This window comes from Schistocerca americana, chromosome X (genome assembly GCF_021461395.2).
Source record: "Schistocerca americana isolate TAMUIC-IGC-003095 chromosome X, iqSchAmer2.1, whole genome shotgun sequence".
NCBI lineage: Eukaryota > Metazoa > Arthropoda > Insecta > Orthoptera > Acrididae > Schistocerca > Schistocerca americana.
Window position 1 is genome coordinate 147,674,270 of NC_060130.1, and position 24,073 is coordinate 147,698,342.

General features: G+C 45.7%; 1 protein-coding gene and 1 non-coding gene across 2 annotated transcripts in view; both read left to right on the forward strand.

Annotated features, from left to right (window-relative positions):
* The window catches only part of LOC124555871 (Down syndrome cell adhesion molecule-like protein Dscam2), a 606,714-nt gene that overhangs the window by 38,601 nt on the left and 544,040 nt on the right, over positions 1 to 24,073 (forward strand). The gene's annotated exons all lie outside the window — the stretch shown is intronic.
* Positions 18,541 to 18,615, forward strand: Trnas-cga. Its single transcript has one exon. It is a non-coding gene; the product is annotated as a tRNA-Ser (tRNA).

The window sequence follows — 24,073 nt, forward strand, 5'->3', positions numbered from 1 at the left end:
AATTTGTAATGAATGCTCGTTGTTTGTCAAATTTCGTACATATCTCAGTTATAAAACAGCAATGTTGCGCTATGAATTCCATTTTTGACTCGGAAAGATGATCACCTTAATGCACATTAGTGGACGTACACCAGTGTCTTATAACGAAGTTTTAATGACCTGGTAATAGTGATTGGTTTTTCAGTGTTTTGTCTTGCAGGAGAAATAATACATTTGGTATATCTGAGTATCATGAGCACTATATACAACACATTCTCGACAGAGACCATAATACGAGCTAAAAGGCGTATATTATTTAGGCCCTTTTTGATACACTTCAGTTTACTGTTCTCAGTAGAATGTGTTATTTGAAGCATAATCTGATGCTGACATTTCGCCGTTATCTCAGTTTAATAAGTTCTGCAGTATCTTACATGCAGCTTATTTAACTATGTACAAACAAAGTGGTGCACATTTAAAAAGACGAATTAATTATCCCTTTGGTCGCCCTGAGGCCGAAACAGACTGAGTAGCGGTAGTTAAAGTTAATACAGGTATATGTCTTCCAACTTACGCGGCTTCTATTTAGGGAAGCCTTCCACGTTTATAGCAGCAGAATACACAAAGAACTGCTGAAGAGCAGTCACCTTCATGCCAACGTTAGTAGGGGGACAAAGCTACAGCGAGTGCATTTTGTTAGTGTGGGTTGCATACATCAGGGGCAGGCATGCACTCAGGGGCGCACCTACTGTTCTCCTTCGATTGACAGGTACTTAATGTATTGTTCTCTTCTGATTGACAGTTACTTAACGTATTGTTCTACTAATTTGTTTTCCATGTCACCCCACCAGCCAGGGTGGCCGAGCGGTTCCAGGCGCATCAGTCTGGCACCACGCGACACTACAGTCACAGGTTCGAATCCTGTCTTGGGCATGGATGTGTGTGTTGCCCTTAGGTTAATTTGGTTTAAATAGTTCTAAGTTCTAGGGGACTGATGACCTCAGATGTTACGTCCCACAGTGCTCGGAGCCATTTGAACCATTTTTCCATGTCACCCCCATTTTCCTTAACTGTTGTACCGCCTTTGATACCAAATTAAATAATTACTCATGTCCCTCCACCATTTTCTGGTACACTTTTCGAATTTCACATGCTTTTGAATGTAATTTCTGGCGCATTCTTCTCTGTCACCCACCTCTTAAATTATTGTACTGCATTTTACATAAAAATTATTCAAATTTACCTAGTGTTATCCACTTAACCTGTAGTTCAGCTCCATGTCACCAACTCACACAAACCCTCCGCTTAACTATTGGACTGCTGACATGACACTGATATAAAAAAAATTATGCAAATTAATTAAATTGGTATTCTTCACATGTATGGGGTAGTTTTTGTTTAATTGGCAGCACCATAATGGTCTGTGAAATCGATGGAATATAGTTTAAACAAAAAAAACCTAATAAGAAACACATCCCGCCACTCGATGCCCAATGCCATCGACGCCAGACATGTCCCAAGGAGTTGGGATGCACCGGCACTCCTGGTGGAGTGATGACATGGCCTTCATTTGCCAAACCAAACGTAGGTGTCAGTTCGGGTCCCGTCAGGATGAGGCAGTGGTATCCCTTTCATACTTGACACCTGAGAAACTTCAAGGCGCTACAGTCTGGAACCGCACGACCGTTACAGTCGCAGGTTCGAATCCTGCCTCGGGCATGGATGTGTGTGATTTACTTAGGTTAGTTAGGTTTAAGTAGTTCTAAGTTCTAGGGGACTGATGACCTCAGAAGTTAAGCCCCATAGTGTTCAGAGCCATTTTCTTTTGAGAAATTTCTCTCAAAATACATGTTCACCTAGGCACCATTGCTGACCCGACCGGGTGGGAGAGAAGACCTATTTGCAGAGCGCAGATGCTCCAAGGGCATGTGCATGTCACGGTAACCATTGAACGCAAGCCAGCACAAGCCATCGCCAGTGACTGGGTAAAAGTTGAGTCTATTTTTGGGTATACAGTTAGAGTTCTTCGAGTGTTATACTGACGTCATAGAACTCCTAGGCACACTCACGCTGGTCCCATATACGGATGCCTCTGGGCAGCACGTGTGTTTACCATTGCTGGTGTCACAGAACAGCAGAGGGTCATTCCTCCTAACAATCCTAACGGCACAACGTGTCCGTCACCAAATTTACCTGTCAAACTGCTGGTGTTGCCCATGTGGGAGCACCGTTTACCATTGTTTTCTGCAGAGGAGACTTTCAGCGGTGAAATTATTTTGCACAGATCGCTAAATTACACTGACAGTTAATCCCTGCATAAGTTGCCTACAAATCATTAAATACATAGTCTGCGGCTCGTGGGCTTGTGGTAGCGTTCTTGCTTCCTGGGGTCCCGGGTTCGATTCCCGACGGGGTCAGGAATTTTCTCTGTCTCGCGATGGCTGGGTGTTGTGTGTCTTTCATCATCATTTCGTCCTCATTCACTTGCAAGTCGCCTCTTGACAGCTGCAGTTCTAGAACGAATTTCAGTATCTATAGCGTACATAGTTTTCCACCTGGAAAATCTCTCTCGTGCCGTCCTGGTTATCAGTGTGCTGAATCTATATGCCCCTTTTATCTTTTATATCTGCACAGAACTCGAAAAAATTATCGTATGCCTACACTCACACTGGCTATATGTGTCAATTCTTCTCAATCCTAGGAAATTATCTGACAAAATCTTACAAGCAGAGCTTCTGGAAGATGCTGTCCTGCCAGAATTATCTCAAACAAGTGTTATGGAGGGCGGGCATCCTGCATTATGTGTGATAATGAATACCTCACCCATGGACATATTGCTTGGAAATACACTCCTGGAAATTGAAATAAGAACACCGTGAATTCATTGTCCCAGGAAGGGGAAACTTTATTGACACATTCCTGGGGTCAGATACATCACATGATCACACTGAAAGAACCACAGGCACATAGACACAGGCAACAGAGCATGCACAATGTCGGCACTAGTACAGTGTATATCCACCTTTCGCAGCAATGCCGGCTGCTATTCTCCCATGGAGACGATCGTAGAGATGCTGGATGTAGTCCTGTGGAACGGCTTGCCATGCCATTTCCACCTGGCGCCTCAGTTGGACCAGCGTTCGTGCTGGACGTGCAGACCGCGTGAGACGATGCTTCATCCAGTCCCAAACATGCTCAAACGGGGACAGATCCGGAGATCTTGCTGGCCAGGGTAGTAGAGTTACACCTTCTAGAGCACGTTGGCTGACACGGGATACATGCGGACGTGCATTGTCCTGTTGGAACAGCAAGTTCCCTTGCCGGTCTAGGAATGGTAGAACGATGGGTTCGATGACGGTTTGGATGTACCGTGCACTATTCAGTGTCCCCTCGACGATCACCAGTGGTGTACGGCCAGTGTAGGAGATCGCTCCCCACACCATGATGCCGGGTGTTGGCCCTGTGTGCCTCGGTCGTATGCAGTCCTGATTGTGGCGCTCACCTGCACGGCGCCAAACACGCATACGACCATCATTGGCACCAAGGCAGAAGCGACTCTCATCGCTGAAGACGACACGTCTCCATTCGTCCCTCCATTCACGCCTGTCGCGACACCACTGGAGGCGGACTCCACGATGTTGGGGCGTGAGCGGAAGACGGCCTAACGGTGTGCAGGACCGTAGCCCAGCTTCATGGAGACGGTTGCGAATGGTCCTCGCCGATACCCCAGGAGCAACAGTGTCCCTAATTTGCTGGGAAGTGGCGGTGCGGTCCCCTACGGCACTGCGTAGGATCCTACGGTCTTGGCGTGCATCCGTGCGTCGCTGCTGTCCGGTCCCAGGTCGACGGGCACGTGCACCTTCCGCCGACCACTGGCGACAACATCGATGTACTGTGGAGACCTCACGCGCCACGTGTTGAGCAATTCGGCGGTACGTCCACCCGGCCTCCGGCATGCCCACTATACGCCCTCGCTCAAAGTCCGTCAACTGCACATACGGTTCACGTCCACGCTGTCGCGGCATGCTACCAGTGTTAAAGATTGCGATGGAGCTCCGTATGCCACGGCAAACTGGCTGACACTGACGGCGGCGGTGCACAAATGCTGCGCAGCTAGCGCCATTCGACGGCCAACACCGCAGTTCCTGGTGTGTCCGCTGTGCCGTGCGTGTGATCATTGCTTGTACAGCCCTCTCGCAGTGTCCGGAGCAAGTATGGTGGGTCTGACGCACCGGTGTCAATGTGTTCTTTTTTCCATTTCCAGGAGTGTACATCACCGACGTGGTTTGGTGTACTGTAATCATCATCACTATCGACAGAACAACAAGGAAAATGCGAATTCGTTCTTCCTCACAGTCCTGATGTGGCACCCCATCCATCACGTGTTACTCATCCTGCTTTCGACGTACACAAACGTTCTTACCGCTTTGTAGAGACTCCTATATCCCAGCACAAAGGATGCCTTGTGAATGAATGAGGGATTATGATTGGTTCTTATCGAATTTACGCACCGAATTACTGATGCCACCGGTGTGGAAGCACTGTCCGCCTTTTTCTTTCTTTCTGCAAATGAGACTTTCAGTGGCAAAAAGCTATTTTACACTATTAGCTATATTACACCGACAACTAAACCTTGCAAAAATGCCCTACATATCGTCAGATAGGGAAAGACCCTTACTCAGTTATACTGCTCTCCCACTTAGGAAAAGAGCTTAAATATTAGAGTGTGAGACAGATCTACAACCCATCAATATATCACCACATACCATGTCAATGTAGTAAACATACAATTCATATCCTGTGTCGTTCAAAATCAGCCCTCTTACATTATTTGTACATATACTGCGAAGACAGACAGCACCGTATATCCCCTCGCAACACTAGATATTTCCACGTGATGTCTATGGTCATCCACTCCCGATGGGTGACCAGAGGGCCCTCGGTGGACCGAAATCACTCTCAGAACTGTTGTACAAATTCGGGCTTGTTCCTCCTTGGCACAAACGCATTACTGTTCCTAGTATGCCTTCTTGCTTGCTTTTCTACACCCACCTCCAGCCTCTGGGATTACAAGAACACATGTATTTTTGCACGGTTTGCCATAATATTATACCATTTTCGCGGTACTTCTCGATATCAACCACACAGGAGTATCCTACCGATCGCTTGTGCAACATACTTCTGATGATATAGACTGGAAATTATTTTTCTACAAACCCCAAAATTTAGAGAGGTGGAACTTGCTCTAGACCACTGAGTAACTAGAAACTTATCCTGTTTGCGAAGACCTTTACGTGAGAAGTCGAAAAAAATAGAGGGAAATTATCTTTCCACTTGCGAATACCGATTTCGGTGATGTAACAGATTCCAAATCATCCCTATAATTTACAAAGTCTACTAAGGTGTTTCTCATGTCTAGAGAACTGCCAAACGTGTCTTCCTCCTGACAAACCCACACACCACAATCGATCTTCTCTCAAGTAAATAAAGAAGTCAAATGTGAAGAAGCAGTCAACCGAACACTTTACTTTGGAGGGAATAATGGCCCCGCGCAAACACATGTCGATATTGAATCTTGTCAAGTTTCCACATCACGAAATCTGCCCAACACATACTACGTAACAGTTTACTATTCAAATGTCTTGAGGACAATACGGTTAAGTCAGCTACATTCCTACACTCTAACAGGCCTCTCCATTCAGTAACGGGAAACGTGAATCATTCCCGTCACTGGCGCTGCATGCCAAGCACGCACAGGTAGAATCCTCCTAGGAAACCAGTCATATACATGTTTTATCATTGTACTTACAGCTAAATGTTACAATTGTGGTCTCTGTTGAACGATATTCGACAATGAGCGAAGTATCGGAAATAAACCCGCTGATGGCTGTGGCTCTGGAAATAGAAATATCTCTACCATTCTTATGATTTGACATACTCTTCCCTTTGCTGTCGCAGAACTCCACGTCAAATCCCTAGCTTTCTTACGACTGGACATAGTCATTTCCTTTACACATGTCGGAACACATACACATATTTTATAAGTCTGATGCTCAAGACGAAACTATCACGTACTTCCTATTACTAAGTATAATACTTCACCATTAAATTACTGCAGACGATACAAAATAATACTGACCGAAAATCAACGATGGGTGGACATGTCTCCCAAGTTTTTCTTGCCAGTGTTACCACCGTTTCTTAGAAAGAGAGGCGTAATCTTCATCGTAACCATATTACCATCACAAGCGGTCATGGTTCTATAGGTGCATGCAAGTATCCATGTTAAAAGCTATACCGGCTTTATAGTTCCACACATGTCATTATCTACGAATGACGTGGTTTTACGAGACAAATACCATGACACTGAATATAGACCGTGATTGCCGGAGTGTATATTATCACATTAGCAGTGCGGTTACACGTTGCCAACGGTGCACACTTGTAATAAAATTATCGAATATTGAAAGTGATTCGGCTATGGAGCATGGTATGATCAGGTATCTGCAACCCCCTCACACCGCCCCCACTCGTTATTTCTCCAGTATTTCTAACGCATTCTGTCTTGACGCCATGTCATATTTCTGGTACTCTCATATCTCGAAACGGGCCACCTTTCTCGACCCTATCTGCTGCAGTAAAATTCCAACATTGTTCTAGGTAGGCCCTATGTATCTTCCAACTACTACTCACACTCTGCGCTACCGCCCCTACAGCTTTGTGCAAGTGATTATTCCAATGTAAGTTGTAACTTTGTTGAATATTGAGAAAGCTATATCTACCACTTTCAGCAACTCGTGTAGAAACAGGCAAAGCTAACTTACTGTGACAGATCTGTTTTTTGACCATTCGACAGAATCGAAGCTTGCTGCTGCGACACGAGGTAGTATAAAACACACTTTGAGAACTGGGGAAAGGACGTGGATTTTCCTACTGTGTTATGGTGCTTCTCCAAGGTACTACAGATCCATGTCCCTCGGGGCCCATTCACTTCTATCACCCCAACATTCTATCATCGTTATTCTGTTCCATCTACCAGAGGAAAATTACGAACTATAAAAGCTCCAGGGATGGGATGGAAAAGACACTGCCGATGTACTGAAAAAAAGCATTACAGTTGATTGTGTGAACAATTTTAACAATTTTACAGTAATTTCAACACAGACCAGTGACATGACAGCATGTTTCCCAATTTCAGTATCATAGCTAAACCACCCCTTCTCCACTTTGCGAGTATGATTGCGAAAGTGGACTGATGATGGTGCAGTACATCCATTCATTGTTAATTTGCGAACACATACACCATCAAAGTATATCAGATTGCACTCTACATATTTCTAACACCTCAAACATAGTGATTAATTTACGATCCATCTGTCAGCGTATGGGAGTCACAGAGCGTTCTCTCTGTCTTAGGGTAAAATTAGAGTGTGAAAGACCCCACAAACACTGTCATTGACGAACCCGCCCTGCAGCACCGTTACCGATTTAACCTACAACCGACCAGAAGTGGACTGCTACATTCCACGTCTCGTGAATGAATGGGTCTGGCCGAGTCTGCACCCATTGAAGTGCACAAGATTTCTCGAGGTGCGCCCTAGTCGAGGAGGTTAGCACTCCTCATCGATGTACAGCAACAGATTTGAAAGTGTCAAAATGTAATAGCAGGCGGTAAGAAGAACAAGACACGGATGGTTTTTATGCGCAATGAAGCTCCAGACGGATGGAGTTCAAAGCATTTTTACGTAAATCAACCAAGCTATAATTTTTTAATTATTATTCCAGAGTCTAGGATCAGTACCTGGCACGTATTGGTAAGAGAGAACATAAACACACGCAGTCCTAAGGCTACAACGTTCCGCACTTAAAACAGGCTATAATGTTAGATCGCTTGCGTTTCCGACATATCAGTCATATGAAATGTAGAGCTGTTAATATTCCAATGTAAGAAATGTATTTCAGGCACATGACATATATCCTTCTTCCTGGTTTCTTTACGATAAACTATGTTATCGAACAGTAAAACGAAAAAACTTCTTCCTTAAAAAATTTAATCTGCGTGATACGAGCATAATATAGCTTTCCGGAGATGTATAGCGTCCACTGTTCACATCCGATCACGGTTCAGAAATTGTAGTATGCCTGCATCAGCCCTATATAAAATGATCGTTAGTAACGGCGAATAGCCGACAGCTGTGGCCGAGCGGCTCTAGGCCCTTCAGTCTGGAACCGCGCGACCGCTACAGTCGCAGGTTCGAACCCTGCCCCGGGCATGGATGTGTGTGATGTCCTTAGGTTAGTTAGGTTTAAGTAGTTCTAAGTTCTAGGGGACTTATGACCTCAGATGTTAAGTTCCATAGTGCTTGGAGCCATTTGAACCATTTAACGGCGAATGCCTCTTACGAGGAAACAGGTAAATGCAAAGCAGCAGCGTCATTCCGTCACTAGCTCTATAAACAGCACACCTGTCAGGCAAATGTACAGTGCTATGCTACGCCTCCCGGTCAGTGCAGTTGGGGTAGATGTTGGCAGCTGTGCTACATTTACAAGCAGTTTAGGACTACAGTCACTGTCATGATCGAATGGATAGAACTGACATAATAAAATTGATAGAATTGCGAAAACTGGCGGGAAATAGGTATAAACTGAACGAATATACACCAAAATGTGGGGAAATTGAGGAGGTACTTGCTTATCTTCTGGTTCGCACAGATCAACTTCTACATGGGAACAAGTATATGGCAGCAAGACGAATACAAGAAAACGTGGACATTTAAGCGAAAGGAATCAGGGAAGCAGTCATTTTTTTCTGTCAGTTAGCATTATACTGTATGTCTATTGAGGTACCAGTGATACACGCGAGTTGACTACTGTATTTGGTGCTTTTCAGGAAGACAGATGGCTATCCACCTCTAAACTTACTTTCATCTGCGTTAAAGGATAACAGAGAGTGGACGTGGTGATCGACTGAGATGGAGCTGTAACGAGGTACGATTTAATGGTAGACTGATGATGCATTCTCGAGGGGGAGAAGTTACTGCAGGTCAGTTTTTCCACTGTTATGTCGGGATGAATCAGTCACATGACATAGCCTGGGTTCGACTCGTACACAGCCACATGTTCTGTATGTGATTGAAAGCACTGTCTATTTGCGATCGTTAACTGCAAACCTGTCGGTCATCAGAGGACCTCCTTCTCATGTGTAATGAAACGTGACACAGTCCTCTAAACGAACTTTGGTTTATGTGATGTACTCCATCCCCCTCTCACGTCTTGGCTGTAAAATCGAGACTTCAGCTTCATAACTAAGTTAGCGATAGGTGCTAGTGAGGTCCTGCAATCCCCGTGTAATCATTTACTAGACAGATGTGGTGTTTACAGAGTTAGTGGTGGAATGGCTTGTACTTTTCACATGTCGGACGCTGCTGCTATGCATTTATCTGTTTCCTTGTAAGAGATATCCCCCATTACTAACGATCATTTTATATAGGGCTGATGCAGGCATAGTATAATTTCTGAACTGTGATCGGGTGTGAACAGTGGACGCTATGCAACTCCGGAAAGCTATAGTGCGCTCATATCCTGCAGAGCAAATGCTGTAAGGAAGTTCCAGCCACTGTGGAGGAGCGGTTCTAGGCGCTTCAGTCCAGAACCGCGCTGCTGCTATGGTCACAGATTCGAATCCTGACCCAGGCATGGTTGTGTGTGATGTCCTTAGGTTAGTTTTCCTGTGTTGGCAGAAGAGCCAACACCGGGTTACTAGAGGAGGCCGAAATGCACGCGTCTTAGCTCACGCAGGCTGGCGTGAAGAGGGAAGGACTATACTAACGTGAGGTCTGGAACATGACAAGGATTTAGAATTCAGAAGGCGGACGTAACTACTTTGATACTTAACTTTAATCCATTAATGATGAACGTCGCTCTTGACGGCACACGATTCACAATATATCTGTTCAGAATTCATTATAATTACTGAATATGGCGCCTTGCTAGGTCGTAGAAAATGACGCAGCTGAAGGCTAAGCTAAACTGTCGTCTCTGCAAATAGGAGCGTATGTAGGCAGTGAACCATCGCTAGCAAAGTTGGCTGTACAACTGGGGCGAGTGCTAGGGAGTCTCTCTAGACTAGACCTGCCGTGTGGCGGCGCTCGGTCTGCAATCACTGATAGTGGCGACACGCGGGTCCGACGTATACTAACGGCCGATTTAAAGGCTACCACCTAGCACGTGTGGTGTCTGGCAGTGACACCACAAGTTAGGTTTAAGTAGTTCTATATCTATGGGACTGATGACCTCAGATGTTAAGTCCCATAGTGCTTAGAGGCATTTGAACCACTTTTAAGTAAGTAGTTTTTTTCTTTTATGGTTCGATAACATAGTTTATCGTAGAGAAAGCGGGAAGAAGGATGTACGTCATGTGCTTGAAATATATTTCTTACGTTGGAATATTAACAGTGCTACATTCCATACGAGTGATAGGTCAGAAACGCAAGCATCCGTCCACTGGTACGCTGTAGGTTACCACATATTGATTGACTGACATCGCTTGTTTCAGTTAGAGAAAGGGAGGGACAACACCTTCTGGGGACGAATAGCGCCGAAACAATGATCGTGTACATGACCGCAGTATGAGGAATCAGTCGAAATGGAAGGCGAAGCCATCAGCTATTCCGTCACTGTGACAGACGAGTTTAAATGTAGAGGTTGTCAATCACTTTTGGACAGCAGCTCGGAAATTCTCCACAACCGCCACCAAACTCTTCCAGTTTCCATATGTTGTAACTGTCTTTTATTTAAAATCATCCAGTATGTTTGGCATGTTATGGTAGGCGCAGTAACAGCATGATTTACATCGTGTGACGTCTAGTTTTCTGCAAGAGGCAATGGATTAGAACATGTTAATGTCAGTTTAGAACCTGACACAGATCTCGCTGTTGTGGCGGAAAAACAAAATGTATGGCAATGTAAAAAGCGTGTTGCAGCAGAAAACAATGTTTCAAAAATCCTCCTACAGTATAGGTGATGAAACTTTAAACTGTTCTGTGCAGTGGATCATTACCTGTATATTTAATAGGATCATCACACGTGCTCGAAGCCACCACGCATGCAGTATTTGCTTTCGATATATGAGTGGTGAGAGATGTGGTTGGGTGTTGTGTGATGTCCTTACGTTAGTTAGCTTTAAGTAGTTCTAAGTTCTAGGGGACTGATGACCGTAGCTGTTAAGTCCCATAGTGCTCAGAGCCATTTGAACCATTTGAAGAGATGTGGTAAAAATCTTATCGAGTTCTCTGTCGGATGAAGTTAGAGGAGCTTTTATAGTTCGTAATTTTCCTCTGGTGGATGGAACAGAATATCGATGATAGAATGTTGGGATGATAGACGTGAACAGACCATGAGGGATGTGGATCTATAGTAGCTACTTGTAGTTGGGAGAAGCATCACAATGCAGTAGAAAAATCCACGTTCTTCCCCCAGTTCCCGTTCTGTCTTTTATAGTACCTCGTGTTGCAGGAGCAGGCTTCGTTTCCATCGAATGGTCCAAACACAGTTCTGTCACAGAAAGTCAGCTTTACACGTTTCTACACGGGTTGCTGACGGTGGTACATATTGCTTTCTCCAACTTCCACTCAGTTCCGACTTACATTGGAACAATCACTTGCGCAAAGCTGTAGGGGTGGTAGCGCAGAGTCTGAGGGGTAGTTGAAAGATACATAGGGGCTACCAATAACCATGTTGGAATTTTACTGTAGGTGATAGGTTCGAGAAAGGTGCCTCATTTCCAGATATGAGAGTGCAGAAATATGATATGGCATCAAGACAGAAAGCATTACAAATGCTGGACAAATATCGAGTGATGGCGGCGTGAGGGGGTTGCACATACCTGATTCATACCACGCTCCTTAGCTGAATCACTTTCAAACTTCGATGATTTTATTATGTGGGTGTACTCCGGCGATCACCATCTACACTCCTGGAAATTGAAATAAGATCACCGTGAATTCATTGTCCCAGGAAGGGGAAACTTTATTGACACATTCCTGGGGTCAGATACATCACATGATCACACTGACAGAACCACAGGCACATAGACACAGGCAACAGAGCATGCACAATGTCGGCACTAGTACAGTGTATATCCACCTTTCGCAGCAATGCAGGCTGCTATTCTCCCATGGAGACGATCGTAGAGATGCTGGATGCAGTCCTGTGGAACGGCTTGCCATGCCATTTCCACCTGGCGCCTCAGTTGGACCAGCGTTCGTGCTGGACGTGCAGACCGCGTGAGACGACGCTTCATCCAGTCCCAAACATGCTCAATGGGGGACAGATCCGGAGACCTTGCTGGCCAGGGTAGTTGACTTACACCTTCTAGAGCACGTTGGGTGGCACGGGACACATGCGGACGTGCATTGTCCTGTTGGAACAGCAAGTTCCCTTGCCGGTCTAGGAATGGTAGAACGATGGGTTCGATGACGGTTTGGATGTACCGTGCACTATTCAGTGTCCCCTCGACGATCACCAGTGGTGTACGGCCAGTGTAGGAGATCGCTCCCCACACCATGATGCCGGGTGTTGGCCCTGTGTGCCTGGGTCGTATGCAGTCCTGATTGTGGCGCTCACCTGCACGGCGCCAAACACGCATACGGCCATCATTGGCACCAAGGCAGAAGCGACTCTCATCGCTGAAGACGACACGTCTCCATTCGTCCCTCCATTCACGCCTGTCGCGACACCACTGGAGGCGGGCTGCACGATGTTGGGGCGTGAGCGGAAGACGGCCTAACGGTGTGCGGGACCGTAGCCCAGCTTCGTGGAGACGGTTGCGAATGGTCCTCGCCGATACCCCAGGAGCAACAGTGTCCCTAATTTGCTGGGAAGTGGCGGTGCGGTCCCCTACGGCACTGCGTAGGATCCTACGGTCTTGGCGTGCATCCGGGCGTCGCTGCGGTCCGGTCCCAGGTCGACGGGCACGTGCACCTTCCGCCGACCACTGGCGACAACATCGATGTACTGTGGAGACCTCACGCCCCACGTGTTGAGCAATTCGGCGGTACGTCAACCCGGCCTCCCGCATGCCCACTATACGCCCTCGCTCAAAGTCCGTCAACTGCACATACGGTTCACGTCCACGCTGTCGCGGCATGCTACCAGTGTTAAAGATTGCGATGGAGCTCCGTATGCCACGGCAAACTGGCTGACACTGACGGCGGCGGTGCACAAATGCTGCGCAGCTAGCGCCATTCGACGGCCAACACCGCGGTTCCTGGTGTGTCAGCTGTGCCGTGCGTGTGATCATTGCTTGTACAGCCCTCTCGCAGTGTCCGGAGCAAGTATGGTGGGTCTGACACACCGGTGTCAATGTGTTCTTTTTTCCATTTCCAGGAGTGTATATTCAGTGTCATGGTATTTATATTCAATGTCTGGAAAAACCACATCATTTGTAGGTAATGCCACAAGTGGATTTACAAAGCTGGTATAACTTTTAACATGGATACTTTTGTGTACCTGTAGAACCATGACTGCTTGTGATGGTAATATGGATGTGTTTTTTTTTCTTTTTTTTTAACATATAGCGGTTTGTAAGACGATTACGCCTCTCTTTCTAAGACACGGTGTTAGCACTCACAAGGAAAACTTATGAGACATGACCACCCACCGTTGATTTTCGGTCAGTGTTACTTTGTATCGTCTGCAGTCTTTTATTGGTGAAGTATTATACTTAGTAATAGGCGGTGCATGATACGCTCGCCCTGAGCATCAGGCTTATAAAGTATGTGTTTGTGTTCCGACATGTGTAATGGAAATGTCTATGTCCAGTCACAAGGAAGATATGGATTTGATGTCGAGTACTGCTACAGCAAAGTGAAGAGTATGTCAAGTCATAAGAATGGTACAGACGTTTCTATTTCCAGAGCCACAGCCATCAGCAGGGTGGATTTCCGATAATTCGCTCATTGTCGAATGTCATTCAACTGAGACCGCAATCGTAACATTTAGTTGTAAGGACAATGATGAAACATATATGTGATCGGTTTCCTAGGAGGATTCTACCTGTGCATGCTTGGCATGCAGGGCCGGTGACGGGAATGATTCACGTTTCCTGTTAACGGTAGAAGCTGTAGAAGTGTAGGAATGTAGCTGACATAACCGCTTTGTCCTCTAGACATTTGAATAGCGAACTAATACTTAGTATGTGTTGGACAACTTTCGAGATAAAGTGGGAAAATGGCTTTGAGCACTATGGGACTTAACATCGGAGGTCATCAGTCCCCTGATCAAGTGGAAATTTGACAACATTCAATATGGACATTTGTTTGCAATGGACCATTTTTACCACCTTCCAGAGACACTGATTCTAAGACTTTGTCAGATAATTTTCTAGGACTGGGGATAATCGAGACATATAGCCGGTGTGAGTGTAGGCAGATGATAATTTTTTTGGGCGCTGTGCAGATATTAAAGATAACGGCACTGTTTGTGTAAAATGTGTATACAGGGTGAGTCACCTAACGTTACCGCTGGATATATTTCGTAAACCACATCAAATACTGACAGACCGATTCCATAGACCGAACGTGAGGAGAGGGGCTAGTGTAATTGTTTACTACAAACCATACAAAAATGCAAAGAAATATGTTTTTTAACACAAACCTACGTTTTTTTAAATGGAACCACGTTAGTTTTGTTAGCACATCTGAACATATAAACAAATACGTAATCAGTCCCGTTTGTTGCATTGTAAAATGTTAATTACATCCTGAGATATTGTAACCTAAAGTTGACGCTTGAAACCTCCGATGTTCAGTTGCGTGTTGTAACAAACACGGGCCGCGGTCGGCGAGCAGCATCTGCAGGGACATGTTTACGATGGTGACCGTGTTTACGAGTGTGGCTGTAGTGCACTGTTGTGGTTTGGTCTAGCTGTCGCAGTGTCCACATGTAGCGCTTGCTGCTATTGTTATTCTGCATTCGTCTCCGCACGCAGACCAAGTGTAGTACACCGTGTTACCAGACGTCTGTGATAGTGTAGTGTTGTAGGAACTGTGACCATGGTGTATTCGAACTCTGAAAAGGCGGAGCCTCATCTATGGCGAGTGTCGACGAAATGCAGCTGAAGCCTGCAGGGTGTATGCAGAACGGTACCCGGACAGAGAGCATCCAATGTGCCGCACATTGCAAGACATCTACCGCCAACTGTATGCAACAGTTATGGTTGTAGCACGCAAACGGGTCCGTAACAGGCCCGTCACAGGAGAAGCGGATGCAGTTGGTGCGTTAGCTGCGGTTGCCATGAACCCACACTTGAGTACACGGGACATTGCGAGAGCTGGTGGACTTAGTCAAAGTAGTGTCATGCGCATACTGCATCGTCACAGCTTTCACCCGTTTCATGTGTCGCTACATCAGCGATTACATGGTGATGACTTTAATCATCGAGTGCAATTCTGTCGATGGGGATTAACAGAGAATGGGTTGCAGTTCTACCTGTTTACCGATGAAGCGGGTTTCACAAACCACGGGGCAGTGTATCTACGAAACATGCATTACTGGTCCGTGGACAATCCTCACTGGCTCAGACAGGTAGAGCGACAGCGACGGTGGACTGTAAATGTATGGTGCGGAATCATTGGCGACCACCTCATTGGTTCTCACTTCTTTGCAGGGGCCCAAACAGCTGCAACACACATCGCGTTTCTACAGAATGATCTGCCAATTTGCCCGAAAATGTCCCACTGGAAACCCGTCGTCGTATGTGGTATCAGCACGATGGTGCACCTGCACATTCCACAATTAACACTAGGCTGACCCTTGACAGGATGTTCGACGGGCGTTTCATAGGACGTGGAGGACGCATAAATTGGCCAGCCCGTTCTCCTGATCTTACACCTCTGGACTTCTTTCTGTGGGGTACGTTATAGGAGAATGTGTACCGTGATGTGCCTACAACCCCAGAGGATATGAAACAACGTATTGTGGCAGCCTACAGCGACATTACACCAGATGTACTGCGGCATGTACGACATTCATTACGCCAGAGATTGCAATTGTGTGCAGCAAATGATGGCCACCACATTGAACATCTATTGGCCTGACATGTCGGGACACACTCTATTCCACTCCGTAATTGAAAACGGCAACCACATGTGTACGTGTACCTCACCCCTCATGGTAATGTACATGTGCGTCAGTGAAAAAGACCAATAAAAAGGTGTAAGCATGTGGACGTAATGTGCTGTTCCAGTCTCTACTGTACCTTAGGTCCATCACCGTTCCCTTTGGATCCCTACGTAATTCGGTGCTCTCCGATACACACGATCGAACACCGGAGGAGTAGTACTCAAGCGTCAACTTTAGATTACAATATCTCCGGATGAAATTAACATTTTACAATGCAACAAACGGCACTGATTACGTATTTGTTTATATGTTCAGATGTGCTAGCAAAACTAACGGGGTTCCATTTTTAAAAAAGTAGGTTTGTGTTAAAAAACATACTTCCGTGCATTTTTTTTATGGTTTGTATTAACCAATTACACTAGCCCCTCTCCTCATGTTCGGTCTGTGGAATCGATTCGTCAGTATTTGATGTGGTTTACGAAATATATCGAGCGGTAATGTTAGGTGACTCACCCTGTGTATTGCAGTGTTGCTTGCGTTGTGTCATGAACAGAGAAGATAAGGGTGTGTCCTGTTGTGAGGACACAGGTAGCCACGAGGGTATGAGAAAGATTTTTTAGGTGGAAAATTATGCACGCTATAGATACTGCGATTCGTTCTAGAACCGCAGCCATCAGGAGGAGACATTACCTGTACATTGGTAGGTGTCAGACTGGAGCAGCAATAGTAATGTTTAATTGTACTTACACTGGTATACATGTTCCTGGTTTGCAATATCCTTGTCAGTGTTCTATGTATTTGATGATCTGGAGGCAAATTTTGCGGTGTTTAACTGTCCGTGTAATTTAGCAATCTCTTGAAAATAATTTTGCCGCGTAAAGTGATAGTGTTAAGTGTCTGGTGTTGTTCACGTTGATGCCACAGCAATAGGGTGTCCTGGAGCATCTGCAGTACACTATTGAGATTGCAGCAAGACCCACACATATGATCACGGCAGTGCGGGAGGAATGCGTAGCGATAGGCTCTCCTCACGTCGATTACTTGTCACTGAGGTCTATCGGTTGGGATGCATCATTAGACTGGATCTCAGCTGTCCGTGGACAGTACTTTACGTTTTCCAATATTGCATTTCGACGAGGGGTGATGGCACGTGGAGTGACTCCACAAGTGTGTGAGCTCATCCATACAGGATCTAACTAGGAGCAACAGACTGGTTCACTTGTGGACGATTGCTACGACTGCTCTCTTAGTGTGAGAAGAAGTTAGAAATGTGCAAATCACTTATTTGAGTTTGTGGCACAATACTGCTTTGTGTATGCAGATCGGCTACAGCTAGTTAGTTGTGAAACCTCGAAGAGGTGAGTACATAGCATGCGTTCCCGTCCTGAGGCACATGAGGTGCAGGTTCTGACACCGTACGTGTTCTTCTTCGTGTACTCACGACAATGTGTTCTGCTACAGGGAATCCCTTCAAACGGCTGCTGCGTCCGGAGAGCTCGCTGGATGCCATGTGCTGCTCGCGTGTCAGTGTCAACGGTCAACCTCACTTTCGCTTGTGGCCCGTCTAGGCTTGACCACCTCCTAATCCTTCAGGTATACGACACAGGTGACTGTCAGCTCGCAGGACCGGACGCTCACGCTCTCTCCTCGTATGCTGGCGTGCTATCCCTTCTTGCAGGTAGTCTATGAGCCCTTCTTTTTTGCTCCGATTGGCCTCTGCATTCCCACGGCACCCGTCATCTGCACAATTCTAACAAAAATCTTAATGTTAACTTTTTCCCATGACCTTCTATGTTACAATGAATTTACATAACCATATAGTGATGGTCTGTCATTTCAGACACTTATTTTAATTTTATAGTAATAAATCTATGGCTATTACTATAGCAAAAATCTTGTTGTATCTAATCTAGACATGGAAACAGAGTACCTATCCTATTACTTGTGTAGAGATCGATGCCATTGCTGTACATGGTGTTTGACAACTGGTATTATGTGTGGGATAGTCAACTAAACGTGAGGGCCCACACTAACATTATTATTACTTATATAGATCGACAGTATACATGCTCAAGAATGAACTATCCTTTGCTAACTATATATAACCTATGTCTTTCAATACATTATGTAATTCCGCAGGTTGAAGTTTACTGAACAATAAAGAACATGTAACTATTTTACGTTTGAAACTTCCTGGCAGATTAAAACTGTGTGCTGGACCGAGACTCGAACTCGGGGCCTTTGCCTTTCGCGGGCAAGTGCTCTACCAACTGAGCTACCCAAGCACGACTCACACCCCGTCCTCACAGCTCTGCTTCCGCCAGTACCTCGTCTCCTACCTTCCAAACTTTACTGAAGCTCTCGTGCTTCTGTAAAGTTTGGAAGGTAGGAGACGAGGTACTGGCGGAAGTAAAGCTGTGAGGACAGGGGGTGAGTCGTGCTTGGGTAGCTCAGTTGGTAGAGCACTTGCCCGCGAAAGGCAAAGGTCCCGAGTTCGAATCTCGGTCCAACACACAGTTTTAATCTGCCAGGAAGTTCCATATCAGCCCACACTCGGCTGCAGAGTGAAAATCTCATTCTGGCTATGTTTTACGTTTGCTCGTCCGTCGTACTTCCATCTCGGATCTGTGGTTTGCTGACCTGAAAAATCGCCTTCCAGTAGGCGCACACCAAACATTCCTACTTTTGGTAGAAAACCCACACATTATTATGTGTCTAGTTATTGCTTAATCCTAAAGTTTAGCTTATCCTAGTATATGGTACATGTATTTTCATACAATACCCTTTACAGAATTCCTGTTATGCTGAGATGTCTCGCTGCTCGCTGTTGTTGACGACGACAGTGATGTGCGCGTCGTACGACACGGCCTCCGAGATCTCGCTACGACGCACTGAAACTCGAGAAAGTGGGTTAGCCGTGACTATACAAGACAATAAATTTATAGCTGCAACTTCTTTTACTGTGTGATGCGGTTTTAGCGATCGAAGTGCACTTTTCCAGAGGCAATGTAATACGACCAAGCCAGGACTGGTGCCTGTTGAGGATACAGTTACCCACCACACGTCAGCTAAACAGTTTGTCACGAATCTCCAAGCATACTTTCTTGGTTATTTATCTGTGACAGTCACGAGCCACAAATCTCCAACCAGCACATTGGCATGGTAGGCTTATGCCCGCATTTCGACCGTCTAGGGCACTATAGGTTAACCCGACTTACAAGTCAACGGTGTTGGCACACCACTGTAAAAACAATACTGCCCATATTCATCCTCGAAATCACGCAAAATACCACAATCTTGCAGTGCACTGACGCGTGCTAGCAAGCATTGGCATGAACATCTCGCGAGCTGGTTTCGGCCGCTATGAAGCGTACCATGACTTCCAAGAACGCTTTTATGAGTACGTTCTTGTTTGCGCCCGTTTGTGCGACATGTTACTCATCATTATCCCTCAAAATGGACACCAGACACGAAAGGACAAAAATATTGCTCATGGAGTGGTAGTGCATCCTACACTATCGACGTTGTATGTTGCGAACATAAACCAAAAAGGATAGCAGCAGCAAATTCTTTTGCAAGACATTGCAGCGTGTTAATACTTTAACAATCTTAATCTGTTAATTCTACGACTATTGTTACCCGAAGAAAGGTTCATATATTGGCCTATTCTGCTATGTGCTCCACGTAAATTACTATTATTCCACGAATTCCTTTATGTGAGAGATGTGGCGGAGTCCTATGGACTTCTTTCCTTTCAGCGTCTCCAATTCATAAGCATAGTGGTGAGCCGCTCTCCTTATACGGTACGGGCCGGTGTAAACAGAGTAGAATTTTTGGCATTTCATTTTTTGTTTGTTCGAGTGTCGGGAAGATTTCACGGGCACCCTTTGCCCAATTTGGAAGTGTCGTACACGAGCTCCCTTGTCTGCATGTCTGTTCCTGACCTCTGCTGCAGCCTGTATCCTCTTGAGAGCCAAATGCACTACGGCTCGGTGCTGCGTCCGCGCCCTTGGTGTGAAGTTTACGACCTTGGCCGGCCGTTGTGGACGAGCGGTTCTAGGCGCTTCAGTCCGGAACCGCACGACTGCTACAGTCGCAGGTTCGAATCCTACCTTGGACATGGATGTGTGTGATGTCCTTAGGTTAGTTAGGTTTAAGTAGTTCTACGTTCTAGGTGACTGGTGACCTCAGATGTTGAGTCCCATAGTGCTCAGAGCCATTTGAACCATTTTTACGACCTTGATTATCAAGTCCTTAGGAATCCGGTTTTTCAGTACTGTAATGGGTGCCAATTTTGTTACCCTATGGGGTGCCTCATTGATCACCTCCTGGAATTCTTGAAGGGAAACGTCCCATGTCGTGTGCTGTTTGTTATAGTACAACAAGCACAAGTTTCCGAGATCCTTAATAACCCGTTCTGCAGCATTCGAGCTCGGATGGTGTAATGATATAAAAATGGGATCAATTTTACATCGTCGCAACGTCTCCTTCCATGTTTTTGACTTAAACTGTTGCCCGTTATCACAAATAATTCTACTCCCATCAGCAACCTGCGGTGGGAAATCACGGATTGGGACTCGTGATACAGTTCGTCCTGTCGCCCTGTCACCGTCTTCAGTGCCGTAAAGGTAACGTATTGGGACGTTAGTTCAACAAAGACTAATACGTAAGTATATCCTTTTCTTGTTCTTAGCAAAGGCCCCATCAAATCTGTTGCCGCTAATTATCTTAATTTGGTCGGTACGATTGGGTATAATGGTGCCTGCTTGTTTACAGTGGTGTGCTTAGCCTTTTGGCGGTCTTTACACACCGATAGTACCCTCCGAATTCGATGCTCCATGTTACGAAAGTAACACTCGGTACTTAGCTTGAGATTGAACTTGCGTGGTCCGAAGTGTCAGTAGCTGAGGTGAGTATGCCATATAACCTTGTTTATTTGGTGTTCAGGGATGCATAGCCCCCCCCCCCCCTAAATTCACTGTCATTGGCATAATTTCCGTGGAAGATCATGCATTTCCGCAAGAGGTAGAACAGCCTGACGGTGGCGTGTCTTCTGTCTATCCATTTCTGTTTCACTATCACTAGGGCAGTGTCCTTGTCTTGTTCCTTCTTGATGTCCTGCATACTACAGGTAATAAAATTTTCAAAGGCTAGTTTTTGCATATAGAAAAGGCAGTAGTGATTTTCCTCCAGATCTTTTTCCATGTTGTGGTCAAATCCAATCGGTGGCCGTGAAAAGGCGTCTGCAATAACGCTCTGACTGCCGGGGATGTATTCTATGGAAAAAGTGTACTGCTGCAGATATGATGCCCACCTAATGAGCCGCCTGTCATTAAGCTTTGCAGTCATGAGGAACTCGAGTGCCTTGTGGACTGTGTAGACCCTCGTCTTGCTACCAAGTAAAAGGTACCTGCATTTTTCAAAAGCCCATACAACAGCCAGAGCATCTAATTCAGTTACCGAGTAATTCCTCTCACTCTTGGCTAGTACTCTACTACCAAACGCAGTTGTCTTCCATACCCTGTTTCCTTCATGTACATGGTCTTGGAACACCATGAGACCCAGACCTGAGTATGAACTGTCCGTTACTATGCCACGCTCTTCTGCTAAATTAGGGTGTGTGAGGATGGGTGCTTGTACTAATGACAATTTCAATGCTTTCCATTCAGATTCGGCCACCTCATTCCTGTTTTATGTTCTTCGAGCAGGATTTCCGATAAATCTTCGTAATTTATCATCCGTAGTTGGGCCAGGTCCGAGATTAAGTGCGAAATTCCCGCAACCTGTGTTCGCAATAGACTCGCGTAAATCCCTTATTAAACTCCCCCTCCTCTGACGTGCACTAGGATTTGAGGAGGTACTTGCAATCTCCTGGCTCCCCTGTTGTCCTTGGTTTCCCTCTCTCCAATTACGGTCGCTTTGCCGTTCGTTATTCCTCCTGTTCCAGATTCCTTGTCTAGCTTGACCCTGTTCCCTGACGTTCTGGTTTCCGTGTCTCTGGTTTCCATAACCTTGATTAGCCTAACCCTGGTTTCCTAACTGACCAGTGCGATTATGAAATCTGTTGTCGTCCTCCCTTGCTGATCCTTAGTATTTGTTACTCTGCCCCTTCTTCCTATCCTTTGCGTCTTGTTTGTCAAAAAGTACTTCGAGTTCACGCAATAGACTACTGAATGCCTCTATGTCACGTCCACACATCCCGACAAGTGTCTGTTGGTACCTAACTGGCAATTTGGAAAAGCAAAATTTGATGATTTCTCCTTTGCTCTGTGGACTATCCAAAAATTTCTCCTTTGCTCTGTGGACTATCTAAAAACTGATTCTTCTTGAGTAAATCATCAAAAAATTTGGTTGTGCTCCTTCTTTCCGAACACTTCCAGTTCAGAAAAAAATATTATTTCCTCTTTAATCCTGTCTTGCGTTTCCTTTGACCAGTAGATCCGCAGGAACGCATCAACAAATTCCTGATAAGTCCGACACGTCGCTGCCACACCCCGCATTTTTTCCGCGGCTTGGCCTTCGATATGTCCACACATGAATTCTAATTTTGCCTGGGTTGGCCATGATGAAGGTAATGAATTTGTAAACTGCATCACCCAGCTCTTGGGATGCATCGATCCTCCACTATCTTTGAACTTCTGGAATTTTAGTATCGAAAGGAAGTGATTGTGATCAAAATCCTGTCCGATCCTCGCATTGGTGTTGTCACTCGTTTCCGATACTCGCACTTCTGCTGAGTGTCCGGATCTATCTTGCTGATAACTGTGATGTGCTACCTCTGTATCACAGTGGAAATGGCATTCAGCATTCACTCTCCTAAGTGGGCTGCAATTATTGGAGCTATTACTCGCTGTTTCTGAGTATGCATTGTTAGTTCCGCACTCCCACCGTGCTGGAGCACAGCAGGCTTTTCCTCGGCGACACAATTCTGTGTACTCCATCATTGGTATCCGAACGCGCAGTGTTCCTGTGCCCGTTTCGCTCTAGTTTTGCTATACAGCTCTCTACTTCTTTCATTGGTTTCGTGGTGTTCGTAACGGCGATATTAGCTTGCGTTTTTAAGAACGCTAGGAATTTTGAATGGGCTTGTGTCGCACGTCGCAAGTGCCCTGCAAGTTTAGAAGTTGCTTCCGCGACTTTCATTGCCCCTGTTGCTGCCGTTTTGGCTAGGCCTGCTACTTTTTGTGCAACCATTGACATTTCTCTTACTTGTCCACATTCTTTCTTTATTGTTAGTAATTCCTCACGAATTTCTCCTATTTGCGAAATTACTGCTTGAGTGTCCTTGCCGCGCGGGATTAGCCGAGCGGTCTAGGGCGCTGCAGTCATGGATTGTGCGGCTGGTCCCGGCGGAGGTTCGAGTCCTCCCTCGGGCATGAGTGTGTGTGTTTGTCCTTAGGATATTTTAGGTTAAGTAGTGTGTAAGCTTAGGGACTGACGACCTTAGCAGTTAAGTCCCGTAAGATTTCACACACATTTGAACATTTGAGTGTCCTTCTTAGGCTGTTCGTCAGACTCTTCCTTCTCCTTCTTACGCTGTATCTCATCTTCTTCCTTCTCCTTCTTACGCTATATCTCATCTGCTTCCTTCCCCTTCTTACGCCGTTTCTCATCTTCTTCCATCTCCTTCTTACGTTGTTCGTCAGCTTCTTCTTTCATTGATCATAGGAAGCTCAGTATTGGGTTAATGTCATCTTTTGATCCTCGTCAATCATAGGAGATGTAACTCACGTCACCTGGGCGCTAGAGCTCTGACGTGGCCGAGCTGGACTCTGCCTGCTCTTGCTCGTTTGACTATAAACTTCTGCTACCGACTCGACCTTTGTGTCTGTCTCTGTTTCATCCTCTACCTCACTATCATAATCACGGCCGCGACGATGCTCTAAGATCACGTCCAAATCGCATTCCTCATCAACGATCGTGTCGCCCTGTCCTGTTGGAAATGTGCTCATATCATCTCCGACCCTATACC